This window comes from Phyllobates terribilis, unplaced genomic scaffold (assembly GCF_046119375.1).
Source record: "Phyllobates terribilis strain yellow unplaced genomic scaffold, ASM4611937v1 Scaffold_7__3_contigs__length_470593459, whole genome shotgun sequence".
In the NCBI taxonomy this organism is placed as follows: Eukaryota; Metazoa; Chordata; class Amphibia; order Anura; family Dendrobatidae; genus Phyllobates; species Phyllobates terribilis.
Window position 1 is genome coordinate 210,709,007 of NW_027362767.1, and position 15,128 is coordinate 210,724,134.

Consider the following 15,128-nt stretch of genomic DNA (forward strand, 5'->3'; position numbering starts at 1 on the left):
GTGCATGGGCAGAAAACTGTCAATCAGTGGTGGGGGCGGAGTTGGACCGCATGATACCAAGTTTACTAGTCTGCTAGAAAAACTGTGATTTTATCGAAACTATAGCAATCAGCCCGGTAAGTGACGATGCTGAAATCAGCACAAAATCTGTGCTCTGAGAGCTTCAGGGCATAGCCAAGCAGACGCATGCAAGCCACCAAGCACCTGATGGAGTGCGGTAAATCCGCCACCACTGGGCTTTGGAGCGGTAGAAATGTGTTATTTGAATTAACAAACCAGGTCTCAATTCTGTATCTGTCACTTTTGTGTATGAGTCTGGCATTGGCAAATGTCAGGAAAACATTGTGCCAACTGTAAAGTATGGTGGATATGGGGTTTTTTCATTTAGAGGCTGCTTTATGTTTCTTAGTTCAGCCTGCTAAAACCCTTAAGAAAATTGTATGCTTCCAACTTTCTATGAACAGTTTTGTTCGGGCCCTTTCTTGTTCCGTATGACTGTGCTCCAGTGTATAAAGCAAGGTCCATAAAGACATGGTTGGGGGAGTTTGGTGTCAAAGAACTGGACAGGCCACATAGAGCCCCGACCTCAACACCATTGAATACCTTTACGATGAACTAGAATGGAGATTATGAGCTCCGCCTTTCCCCAACATCAGTGTCTGACCTCACAAATGCTCTTCTGGATGAAATAGGCAAAAATTCCCAACACCTCCAAAATCATCTAGAAAGGCTTCTTGTTTTAGCTACAAAGAGAAGAGCAAGCCCAATATTAAAAGGAGGCAGTCATCAAAAAGTTACCTATTATTCAAATAAGAGTTTTGTGTTCAATCTATTTTTAAAATATAGATTTTTGCAATTTTTTTTTTACATATTATAATCCGTATTAAAAATAAAAAGTAGAAATCTTTCAATTCTCACTCTGGCCACTGGGGCTTTTTTTAGTCTCTAATTTCCTATTGTTTCAGGAAACAACACATGTACATAGCCATATTGGTAAGATCCCGACTCTATATTTTGTATCGAAGTGTCTAATGAGCCTGTGCAAAGGTTATTGTGAAGGGAGGGGGAGCAGGGTCAGCTGTGTCATCACCAACTGTGGATTCTGTGTTATCAGCTGTGTATAGATGCTATCAGTCATTATAATCCTGCCTTGGATAATATGGAGCCTTGCTGTATGGACAAGAAGTATGAGTCTAAAACAGCCTTAATGGCATATGTGAAAAATGGAAGATTACTAATTTAGTTTTTTTTTTTTTTGTAAAAATCGTAATATGAAGAAAAAATAAATAAAAACATTCACAAACATTTTTTAAAAAATATATGTAACACATAAAGCGGATTTGAACAATAGGTCATTTTCTAGTGATATCTTTTATTTAATGTCTATGGATGGTAGAGGTGTTTCAGCTGTCTTGTAGCCGTGTGGCTGTGCACAGGAACTGGATTTTTTATATCAAAACAGAATACATTTTATTGTCCTTCATAAACTTTACAGCTCCAAAATGAAAACAGCCTTTTTTTTCAGCACATATGAACAGCAAAACAGTCTTCTCTTTAGGTAATTCAAAGTAAATCAAAACGATCTCACTAACTTACAGCCACTTCTCAGTCTCTAGCATAGACTATCCACCATTATCTGTCTTTTTAAAGCTTCAAGGATACACTGCTGAGCTAACCCAGCAACTGTTATTAGACCTGTAAGACCTGAACTGGAATATGGGAGCGACCTTTCCCACCCATGCTCTTTTGATTGCTCCTAAATCCTGGAGCCAAAATCCAGTCAAAAATAAAATCATCTAAATAATCTATTATTATTGGTGCACTTTCTCCCGGGGCTTACATTACCGAGGCCAACCACCTCGATGACACATATCTGCTATCCAGGATCTTACATCCTGCTTTCTTACAATGGATTTAGAGTGGGAGGTTATAAAACCTCCTTTAGGTGTAATGTGTAGTTGTCCCTAATCATTTGTGTATATAACTATCATTATCATTTTTCTCATCACACACATAATCCCTGAGTAATAGTGACTCCCCAGCTTCGTTTTACCATTTCTCTATTATCAGCAAGTATGAATTATTAAGAAAATTAGTATTTCTAAGAAATATAATCAGGATCCTTTCACAAAGCTCACATTTATGACAGCTTCACTTTTAAATAATAATATAGGTTAAAAAGTACTTCAATCAATACTTACACCCAAACAATAGATGTAATAAATGAACTATATATTCATTAAAAAGTTACAATAAGAATTCCGTATTGTGGAGGACCGGAACCCGTTTTCTGTAACGCCGGCCATAGTTTACCTTCTAATTCCTTCTCATTTAGGAAGACATTGCATTTTTCCCTTTTTAAGCTCATTCTTTCCTTTTTTTATACGAAGCTTTCATAGAAAGAATTATGTCAATGTAACTACCGTTTTTGAATAGAGGTGATTCACGACACATTGAAACCTCTCATATTATTGTCATTATATTATTTAAGATTTAGGCGATTTAAGGGATTTTTTCCGAAATACAAATTTCAGCATCAAACAAAATAAAATAGCAAAGTACACGGAGCGGGAATTAACACATTACCATATGACAAGACTCTCCACATGAGTCACAATGGAAAAGCTACGGTAATTATGGCATTTGAGGACAGTGATCATGTTTTCATGCTTTGGGGCCAGCCATGAAGGCCCAGATTAGACCATACAGCTTAGATTTATTAGATTCCCTTTGTTTAACACATGTGCTAATTGGAATGTTTCATTCCCATGATGGCCATCTCTCATGAAGCCACGTAATAAATAGCCTAGCTTCCTAATTCAGTGTATCTGCAAACATTTACATGGAAAGTCTTCATCTTTAGCTTCTATTCCTACTTATTTTTATTATTTCATCATTGGTTAATTAACCCCTTCCAGACATGGCTATTTTCCATTTTTCGCAATTTCATTTTTTCCTCTTCTTCCAAGAGCCATGACTTTTTTTTTTATTTTTCCGTCCACCTAACCGTATCAGGGCTTGTTTTTTTTTGTTGGATTTTTGAATGATACCATTTATTTTTATCATGTGATGTACTGAAAAGCGTGAAAAAAAAAATTCTAAGTGTGGCAAAATTGCGAAAAAAGCAAAACCCCTGCAATTCCAAAAATTGTTTTTGGGGCTTTTTCATTTACCATTTTCTTTATACAGTAAAATGATCTGGCAGTATGATTCTCCAGGTCAGTACGATTACGCAGATACCAAACATGCAGTTTTTTTTATTTAAGTGGGGGAAAAAAATCAGAAATTTGAAAAAAAAAAAATATTCCCTGTGTCGCTATTTTTCAAGACCCGTATCGTTTTCAATTTTTGGATGAATGGGCTGTGTGAGGGCTTAATGTTTGTGCTTTGAACCTACATTTTATTAATATCATTTTGGGATAAATACAATGTTTTGATCACCTCTTATTGCAATGTTGCGGTGGCCAAAAAATCTTAATTCTGACCTTTAGATTTTTTTTCTCGTTACACCGTTTAGTGATCGGGTAAATTAATTTTATATTTTGATAGATCGGACTTTTAATGATTTAACGATACCACGTGTGTATTTTTAATTTTTTTTTATTTCTTTATTTTAATGGGGCAAAAGATTTTGATGTTTTACGTTTTTTTTTATATTTTTAGCAACATTTTTTTTTTCACTTATCACTGGATGTATTCGTTCCTTTAGGGCACTTGAACCTACGATCATCCGATCTCTTTGGCTATAAACAGCAACACTAAAGTATTGCTGTATGTAGCAAAAATTATGTTCTCATACGAACACCAGCCAGAAGCCGACGTTCACAGGGGAAACATCCTGACAGTCACGGAGGTCTTCTACAGACTCCCGGCCCTCATGGCAACTCATCAGCACCCTGCGTTTGCGACACAGTTGCACCAATGGGCACCTGGAATGACGTGCCCCTCTTCCAGCGTGCTGTATATGCCACTGTCAATTAACAGCTGCGAATGGAGCTCCGCTCTACGTGTGGCTGATAGAGGCAGATGATGGCTGAATACACAGTCATCATCTGCTGAGAAAGATGCGGGCTCAGGAACTGAGCCCGCATCAAAGTGGACAAGGCGGCATAGTATATCAGTGCATCTGTGAACACTGAGGACTTGATTCAACCAGACCGGCAATGTTCACGTTGGTCTTCATGAGGGTGCGTGCTGGAGTTTATGAATCAGGAGGGTCTGACAATAACACTAACATTAATTACATCATCATTGCTTTTACTAATACCAGGCATTGATTTCTATACTATTTGCTTTATTTTAGAATGATAAATGGACGTTTTTCGGTCATTTAAAAGGTTACTATAAAATACTAATATAGCCTCATAGGATGAAATCTGGGCGAGATGCAACTTTTTAAAGCTTTATAAAATCCACCTTTGTGGAAACTGTGAGGTGGTGCTGAAATAACCGGGTAACACACTTCTCTCCATCCTTTCCAGGAAGTATCTCCCTTCCTCCAGAGGCTCCTAATCCATTTACTTTCCATCTTAGTGGAAACCGTCTTTGACGGAAAGAGTGGGAGCTCACAACACACTTTCCATTCAGATTCTCGGTCTACGGGATGAGGGTACCATTTAGTATAAGACCCCTTTAAAATTAATTTCCACCTTTTAACTTTGTGTAATTGTAGGTCTAAAATTCATGTGTTGATTAACTCCTTCCTGGTATGTCATGTCCCCTTGTATAAAGCTGAGCCCACATCATACCTGGCAGATTCCAGCTGTGCCACACAGCCTACATCTTCATGTAACAGCGTCGGCCAGAGCACTCTCTGATTACTGCTGTTTAACCATTTAAATGCTGGTGTCAATTGATGAGAGCGGCATTCAAACAGTGCATGAAGACTCACAATGCCCCCCCACCCCATCACCTCCACGACGTTATCGCTGGGGTCTGATGAGCGTTCATGGCAGCTGGGGGCCTGCTGAAGACATTCTTACTACACGATAAACGCCATTAAAAAAGCCCAAAATACAATAGCATTTTTTTTTCACCATTTCACCACACTTGGAATTGTTTTTCTTATTCTCCTGTACATTGTATGGTAAAATGGTGCCATTTAAAACTACAGCTCTTTTTGCAGAAATCCAAGCCCTCATATGGCAGATAAATAAAAGAGCTATGGCTCTCAGAAGAAGGGGAGGTAAAAACAGCATCAGCCCGGTATAGATTGAGCTTTGATCCTCAGCTGCTCTAAATACCCTGAGAATAATGAAAATCTATGTGACAGATCATTAAAGGGAATCTGGCAGCAGGCTTTTCCTATTTAATCTGAAGCATGAGTTAGGGTCATGGACCCTGATTCCAGTTATGTATCACTTGCTAGGCTGTGTGTTATAGTTTCATTACAATCAGTGTTTTATCAGCAGGAGATAATCACTGGCTGCCTAGGTCTGCACCGGAATCTGCCAATCAGGGGTGTGGGCGTGGTTACACACAGCTCAGCATTCTGAGCTCTGCTACATCCACAACAGATAAAACATGGACTCTATCAAAACTGCACTGAGCAGCCCAGTAAGGAGTATAAATCCTTTTAATTAGGATCACTTGACCTATATTTTGCTGTTGTCAGATTACATAGCAAAAACCTACTGACAGATTCCCTTTAAGGGGTTAAGGTATGATCTGAATGATGTAAGCCCATAAACCCCTCCCCTTCCCTGATGACATCATGCAGCCATAATTTTATCATGAAAGTTAAAGTTATAGCTATGTAGTGGATTTGGAGCTCTGCCGACTGCAACAGAAAAACAGAGCACCAACCCTTATGAAGATGTCTAAAGAAATGAATCTGAATTTTGGACCTATTGAGGCTAAAATAATAAAAATGTGTTCAAAAGGTGGGCGTACAGTTACAGACCAAAAGTTTGGACACACCTCATTTAAAGATTTTTCTGTATTTTCATGACTATGAAAATTGTACATTCACACTGAAGGCATCAAAACTATGAATTATCACATGTGGAATTATATACTTACCAAAAAACTGTGAAACAACTGAAAATATGTCTTATATTCTAGGTTCTTCAAAGTAGCCACCTTTTGCTTTGATGACTGCTTTGCACACTCTTGGCATTCTCTTGATGAGCTTCAAGAGGTAGTTACCGGAAATGGTTTTCACTTCACGGGTGTGCTCTGTCAGGTTTAATAAGTGGTATTTCTTGCCTTATAAATGGGGTTGGGACCATCAGTTGTGTTGTGCAGAAGTCTGGTGGATACACAGCTGATAGTCCTACTGAATAGACTGTTAGAATTTGTATTATGGCAAGAAAAAAGCAGCTAAGTAAAGAAAAACGAGTGGCCATCAGTACTTTAAGAAATGAAGGTCAGTCAGTGTGAAAATTTGGGAAATCTTTGAAAGTGTCCCCAAGTGCAGTTGCAAAAACCATCAAGCGCTACAAAGAAACTGGCTCACATGAGGACCGCCCCAGGAAAGGAAGACCAAGAATCACCTCTACTTCTGAGGATAAGTTTATCCGAGTCACCAGCCTCAGAAATCGCAGGTTAACAGCAGCTCAGATTAGAGACCAGGTCAATGCCACACAGAGTTCTAGCAGCAGACACATCTCTACAACAACTGTTAAGAGGAGACTTTGTGCAGCAGGCCTTCATGGTAAAATAACTGCTAGGAAACCACTGCTAAGGACAGGCAACAAGCAGAAGAGACTTGTTTGGGCTAAAGAACACAAGGAATGGACATTAGACCAGTGGAAATCTGTGCTTTGGTCTGATGAGTCCAAATTTGAGATCTTTGGTTCCAACCACCGTGTCTTTGTGCGACACAGAAAAGGTGAACGAATGGACTCTACATGCCTGGTTCCCACCGTGAAGCATGGAGGAGGAGGTGTGATGGTGTGGGGTGCTTTGCTGGTGACACTGTTGGGGATTTATTCAAAATTGAAGGCATACTGAACCAGCATGGCTACCACAGCATCTTGCAGCGGCATGCTATTCCATCCGGTTTGCGTTTAGTTGGACCATCATTTATTTTTCAACAGGACAATGACCCCAAACACACCTCCAGGCTGTGTAAGGGCTATTTGACCAAGAAGGAGAGTGATGGGGTGCTACGCCAGATGACCTGGCCTCCACAGTCACCAGACCTGAACCCAATCGAGATGGTTTGGGGTGAGCTGGACCGCTGAGTGAAGGCAAAAGGGCCAACAAGTGCTAAGCATCTCTGGGAACTCCTTCAAGATTGTCGGAAGACCATTTCTGGTGACTACCTCTTGAAGCTCATCAAGAGAATGCCAAGAGTGTGCAAAGCAGTCATCAAAGCAAAAGGTGGCTACTTTGAAGAACCTAGAATATAAGACATATTTTCAGTTGATTCACACTTTTTTGTAAAGTATATAATTCCACATGTGTTAATTCATAGTTTTGATGCCTTCAGTGTGAATGTACAATTTTCATAGACATGAAAATACAGAAAAATCTTTAAATGAGAAGGTGTGTCCAAACTTTTGGTCTCTACTGTATGTAGGTGTGATCTGTGGACAGAACGGTACAGAGGAGAAGCTGAGCAGAATGTTATATAGGCTTGATAGAAAAGATTCCTTATCAATTGTATTTTATTCATTGCAATCCCTGTATGTAATCCATACAGGATTAAAATGTAATCCATTTCTGAAGATCAACTTTCCTCTTTACTCTCCAAATCACACCTCACCACATGTAAACTTGACCCAATCCTGTCCCACCTCATCCCAAACCTTACCACTATCTTCATCCCAACTCTAGCCAACCTCTTCAACCTGTCACTAACAACTGGTGTCTTCCCCTCATGCTTCAATCATGCCTCAATCACACCCATCCTCAAAAAGCCCTCCCTTGACCCATCTTCTCTGACTAGCTATCGCCCCATATCACTTCTCCCCTATGCCTCAAAACTACTGGAACAACATGTCCATTCTGAGCTGTCCTCCCACCTCTCCTCCTGCTCCCTCCTCGACCGCCTACAATCTGGTTTCCGACCGCACCATTCTACTGAAACTGCACTGACTAAAGTCACCAACGACCTACTAACCGCCAAATCTAAGTGACACTACTCTGTCCTCCTCCTCCTAGACCTGTCATCTGCCTTCGACAAAGTGGACCATTCTCTCTTACTACTGATTCTCTCATCTCTTAGCATCAAAGACTTGGCCTTATCCTGGATCTCCTCATACCTAACAGACAGGACATTCAGTATCTCTCACTCACAGACCACCTCCCCATCTCACCCCCTATCTGTCGGTGTCCTCCAAGGTTCAGTTCTAGGACCGCTGCTCTTCTCCATCTACACCTTAGGCCTGGGACAGCTCATAGAATCTCATGGCTTTCATTATCACCTCTATGCTGATGACACACAGATCTACCTCTCTGGACCCGATATCACCTCCTTACTAACCAAAATCCCACAATGTCTGTCTGCTATTGCATCCTTCTTCTCTGTCAGATTTCTAAAACTTAACATGGACAAAGCAGAATTCATCATCTTTCCGCCATCTCATTCAACCCCTCCAATTGACCCATCTATCAACATTAATGGCTGCCCACTCTCCCCAGTCCCTCAAGCTCGCTGCCTTGGGGTAACCCTGGACTCTGAACTCTCCTTCAAACCACATATCCAAGCCCTTTCCACTTCCTGCCGACTCCAACTCAAAAATATCTCCCGGATCCGCACATTCCTCAACCATGAATCTGCAAAAACACTAGTGCACGCCCTCATCATCTCCCGCCTTGACTACTGCAACCTCCTGCTCTGTGGCCTCCCCTCTAACACTCTCGCACCCCTCCAATCTATCCTAAACTCTGCTGCCCGACTAATCCACCTGTCCCCCCGCTATTCCCCGGCCTCTCCTCTCTGTCAATCTCTCCACTGGCTCCCCATTGCTCAGAGACTCCAGTTCAAAACCCTAACCATGACATACAAAGCCAACCACAACCTGTCTCCTCCATATATCTCTGACCTAGTCTCCCGTTACATACCCGCACGCAACCTCCGATCCTCACAAGATCTCCTTCTCTACTCCCCTCTTATCTCCTCCTCCCACAACCGTATACAAGATTTCTCCCGTGCTTCCCCCCTACTCTGGAACTCTCTCCCCCAACGTATCAGACTCTCGCCTACCGTGGAAACCTTCAAAAGGAACCTGAAGACCCACCTCTTCCGACAAGCCTACAACCTGCAGTAACCACCGCTCCACCATACCGCTGCACGACCAGCTCTACCCTCACCTACTGTATCCTCACCCATCCCTCATAGATTGTGAGCCCTCGCGGGCAGGGTCCTCGCTCCTCCTGTACCAGTCGCTGTCACATTGTGTTCAAGATTATTGTAATTGTTCTTGTATTATACCCCTTTTTCACATGTAAAGCGCCATGGAATAAATGGCGCTATAATAATAATAATATGTACAGGAGTCCAGTGGTCGGTCCTATTAGTGATTGACAGCTATATCTGCATCTACAGTCATATAGGACCGCCCACTAGACTCTTGCATACAAACACCAGGGATATTAATCAGTAGATTGCAAGTTTTACTGAAACATTTCCCATAAAAATATCTATCAATCCGATCAGCTCCTCCCGCTCTGTAACCTCCTGCTTGCAGGTCAGAGACCATTTTCACCATGACAGGTTCCCTTTAAGTCCAATCACTCTGTTTATTATTACCTAATACAGACCCCGATGTAACAATTAGAGGAGATATAGTACTTTATCCTATAGTGTTATCTTTTATGACATTTTTAATGTTCTCTCCTCTAGAAAGCTCCATTGCCTACAGGCTCATTATTTTTTGCTATTTTAACCGGAGAACCTAATTCTGGAGATACGCTCCTTCTTACCGCCACCAACTTCTTTTCTGATCTCCACTCTTGCTAAATACAAACACTGGGGTCTGGGAAACCTGCAAAATGACTGCGTATATGTTATTCACAAAGAGAGAAAGTGTTTCCAGATGTTTGGGCTTGAATGGGCTTTTCTTTACTTTCCATGTGGCCCTCCTTTTCCTATCATAACAGTGAGCTGGAAAGAGTTACAAAGCAGTAAGTCTCCTCTTCCCAAACTCCCTAATTTCTCTGTCCTGCCATGACCGTCTCATCCATAATTTGACATGCAGTCCATTCAATGATTTCATAGGTCATTTTCTTACATTCAGGTCACACCTTTTCTTTTCTGTACATCTGACTCATTTTTGTATCTAGAATACACAACATGTATTTCAGACTTCATCATTCCGACACAATACTCTACGCACTATAGATCCGGATCAGAACTGCGTATGTGAAAGCTAAAGGTTATAGGACTTTGTACACATGTACGATATTTGAATAGTGTTTCCTCATACACAAATGGCGAGGAAATATGTATCACATAGCTTTAACCAGCCTCACTGACTTTTAGCCAAACTTCTTAGAAAAAAAAAGTTCACACTGCAGTCCTGGGAATTATTGACCTCATTATTGTCTTTGGCACCGATTGGTTCTTCTTTACCTTTTGACTTGGCCCAAAGTATCCTGAGATGTGTGGCACGAGATGGCCATCTTTTTTTAAAAAAAAAATGATTTCATGATGCTCTTCCATGAGACGTCTATGCTATTTGTGTTTATGTCTGGTCACCCAAAGGCTATGCTGTAACTTGCAGCCTGTTGTGGATTTTGCAAGCATGCTACAATATTGTACTGAAAGTATATTTGTGAGAAGTTGAAGTTCTTAACATAATTCAAGCAAAGTAGGGGTAGAGGTAGGTATATAGGTACTACAATGGTGCTTATCAATGCAAGGTCACCAGTCCAACTCCATCACAATGAATAGCATACCCATTTTTAAGGAATATGACGAAATCCTCAAACTTAGGGGTAGAATTAGAGGGTTAGGGATAGAGGGTTAGGGATACAGGGTTAGGGTTCGAGGGTTAGGGATACAGGGTTAGCGTTATAGGGTTAGGGATACAAGGTTAGGGTTAGAGAGTTAGGGATACAGGGTTAGAGGGTTAGGGATACAGGGTTAGGTTTATAGGGTTAGGGATACAGGGTTAGGGTTAGAGGGTTAGGGATACAAGGTTAGGGATACAGGGTTAGGGTTAGAGGGCTAGGGATACAGGATTAGGTTTAGAGGGTTAAGGATACAGGGTTAGGGATAGAGGGATAGGAATACAGGGTTAGGGTTAGAGGGATAGGGATACAGGGTTAGTGTTAGAGGGTTAGGGATACAGAGTTAGAGGGTTAGGGATACAGGGTTAGGTTTAGAGGGTTAGGGATACAGGGTTAGGGTTAGAGGGTTAGGGATACAAGGTTAGGGATACAGGGTTAGGGTTAGAGGGCTAGGGATACAGGATTAGGGTTAGAGGATTAAGGATACAGGGTTAGGGATAGAGGGATAGGAATGCAGGGTTAGGGTTAGAGGGATAGGGATACAGGGTTAGGGTTAGAGGGTTAGGGATACAGAGTTAGGGTTAGAGGGATAGGGATACAGGGTTAGGGTTACAAGGTTAGGGATACAGGGTTAAGGTTAGAGGGTTATGGATACAGGGTTAGGATTAGAGGGTTACGGATACAGGGTTAGGGTTAGGATGTCTGTAAAGTGCTGTGGAATTAATGGCGCTATATAAGTGAGTAAAATAAATGATTAAATGAATAATACAAATCTTATTTGCTTTAGCTTCCATTTTATTATACAGTTTGCACCTATCAGACAATGCCAGATACCACATAAGATTTCCATTATAGCTTCCTTCCGAGACATACATGTGACCAACCAAACTCCATCACTGTGAGTAACATACCCGTTTTGTAAGTGGTGTTAAGAAATACTCATTGAATACTTATTTATTTGGAAACTTCACTGTCATAACTTCAGTCTTATTATAAAATTTGCACCTAGCAATGTCAGATAAGATTTCCATCATATCTTCCTTCTAAGATATTTCTCCAGACAGTAATCATTCAATTGCCCTGACATCTTTTATTTGTTGCTTGCATGTTCTGTTCCAACTTCTCACTCATTGTTCAAGTCAATCTACAAGAAGCTACACTTAAATCACATTTTTGCGTTACATGTATTTTTTACGGTCTAAGGGGTAGTGTGACATACTTGTGTAAGGAGACTTATAGGCCATGCAATTCTCCCTTTAAGGGATATACTCTTTGCTATATTGTACTATGATGAGTGTGTAAATGTAATAATGGCTCTGGCAAAATTTATATAAATCCCAACTTCTTATTAAGAATTTACTAATTATGGTAACTTCAATAAATAAAAACAACAGAAGTGAAAATAAGAAACTTTGTAATATTTAATTAGAGAAATGTGCTTCCTTCTTCACTTATAAGTCACTTCTTCTCCCTCTTGCCGCTTTCTGAATGTATTATTCTCTCTGAAAAACTGCTAAAAACCATATTCTTCAAAACAAAATGGTATGTCAACTCCCCGAAATATCAGACTACAGCTGCCTATAAAACTCTATGAAGAGGGCAGGAGAACAGTAAGACGCAGACTCACGCACAGACTAGTGTTGCTCTAGTAAGTGTTTATCTCATCCCATTGCTGGATTCACAGATACACTGCTCAGTACTCCCATGTATTGTTCTGCAATATGTTGCTTCTGCTTCAGAACATTAACAGGACAGCAGGAATCCCTCATCTCTGAGTGGACTGTGTATGGGAGACATAATATCATACAGTTACCACCCACTAGCTCAGAGACAACAGAAATTTAGAGATAGAGTCTGCAGATGGGGAAAACTGTTGAAAAATGTAGGATACAAGTGATATAATGGCTAGAAATAGTGTTTTTCCTCATGTAGACCCATAAGACTATTTATTCTGGGCAGTCAGCTGAAAGGACAAGTGCGCTATTGCTGTGAAGTCAGCATGAAGACTAATAGCGGCTGATGCCGTCCATTCTTCCTGCACATCTCCCATGATCACCTTGTCTGTACCGTTATATGCTTGTTTGTCACAGAGCTGTCCCTCTTACAGAAAATCTGCAGAATGTTTTGTACCTAAGCTGGATGCCAAGAAGAAACATCACCCACTTTAAGAAACCACAAATCTTCTACTTACCGTAGAAACTAAAATTATTATGTTTCAGAAGCAATTCCAGGACAGCATAAGAAAATGAGAATATTTATTACAATTTTCTAAATTTACAGAACATTTAACTATGAACAATTGCTGTTGTTTAAATGAAAGGACGCGGCATATTAGGAATATTTTACCAGGACAGACTCCTTTCATTTAGGCTTTTAACAGATGTCCGGAAAAATAATCCAGCAGATGCTTCTAAATGATTTCCAGACAAGATGCCCTCTATGATCAGTAGAGAACTGGAAAACCTGGTCACATTCATGACACCTAATATACTAAAGTGCAATAGAAGTGGCCATGGTGTCAAATAGCCTATAATCTAGATTTAATCAATTTTATTCATATTTACTCTCAATTATGAAAACTATTAGGTTCGTATTGGGCTTAAAGCCTTTAGATATCAAAGGGAATCTGTTAGCAGGTTTTTGCTATGTAATCCAAGAGAAGCATGATGAGCCTGATTCCAGTGATTTGTCACTTACTGGGCTGTGTTTTGCTGTTTCAATAAGATCAATGTTTTATCAGCAGATGATTATCAATGCAGGACTAGGTGTCTTGCGCCTTCTGGTCTAACCACACCCCCAGCACTGATGAGCAGCTCTCTGTCACTGTACAAAGTACACACAAAGCAGCCAATCAGTGATGTGGGCGGGGTTATACACAGCTCAGCATTCCCTGCTCTGCTAGATCTTTAGCAGAGAGAACAGGGATTGTTTCACAAATACTGCACCCAGTAAAGTAAGTGATATATCACTGAAATCAGGGTCGCTGTCCCTTCATCATACTTCTGTCAGTTTACACAGCAAAAAACTGCTGATAAAATTGACATTTTGATTTGTATTTATTGTGTTTTTTTTTAGGGAGGAGTGTAGATCGAAAAAATGAAATTCTAACATTTTAATTTTTTATCTCATAGCAGCATTTACTTATCAGTAAAAATAAGGTTATTTATTTTTTTATTTCTTTATTTTTAATGGGGGAAAAGAGAGTGATTCAAACTTTTATAGTTTTTAAATATATTTTTTTATATGTTTAAAACTTTTTTCTTTACTTTTCACTTAATTTTTTAGTTCCTATAGGAGACTTAAACCAGCGATCATCCGATTGCTTATACTATATACTGCAAAACTAAAGTATTGTAGTATATAGTGAAAAGCTGAGCTTCAGCGGAGGACCATATTGGCAGTGAAGGGGCATTCAGCTGGCCCATTCGCTGTCATAGTAAACCATCAGCGCTCCACGATCACCGATACGCGCAAGTACTGGCGCATGTTCTATTTATACAAGATTGACTGCAGCATTTAAATGGTTAACAGTTCCGGTCGTGCTGTTAGAGTCAGATGCCGGCTATTTAATATAACCGGTATTTGCCTCTTGCAGAGAAACCTCAGCTCCCAAACCTTCACCATACGTGATCACTAGTGTTGAGCGAGCATGCTCGACACTGCTCGGTACTCGCCCGAGCATCTCACTACTCGGGATGTTCGGCGAGCACCGAGCATTTCCGGGTTACTCTCCGCCCTGCACGTTTGGCGCTCTTTACAGAGCCAATGAACATGCAGGGATTGCCAGCCAGTCACTGTAATGCCGCAGCTATGTTGTTTGTGGGCATTACAGTGATTGGCTGGCCGCACAGAGTCACCTTGAGTATTTAAAACTGGGCACCGCCATCTTGGACACAGTCGCCTGGGATCAGCCAGTGTAGGGACAGTGCTGCTGAGTTAGGGAGAGATATATAGTGCGAAATAGGTAGTGTAGGGTCTCTAAAGCCTGCAAAATCAAACAAACAGTCCTTCTCAGGACTAATATCCATCCCAGATACCAGGCAGGCAGGCAAGCTGTATAGGAGACGCAGTGTTTATATCAACAAACAGTGCATTACAGTCCTGTGTGCTCCTGCTGGTCAAATTGCTAGACTTATCCCCCGGTCTCAGGGGCCAGGAAAAATCCTTTTTTTTTCATCTAAATCCTGTATACAAATACGCGTCTTATTAACCTTTTGGTATTTCCC

At 40.7% G+C, this 15,128-nt stretch overlaps 1 protein-coding gene across 3 annotated transcripts in view; it reads left to right on the forward strand.

Moving 5' to 3' along the window:
- Window positions 1–15,128, forward strand: part of ASTN2 (astrotactin 2) — a 1,067,984-nt gene that overhangs the window by 1,033,371 nt on the left and 19,485 nt on the right. The gene's annotated exons all lie outside the window — the stretch shown is intronic.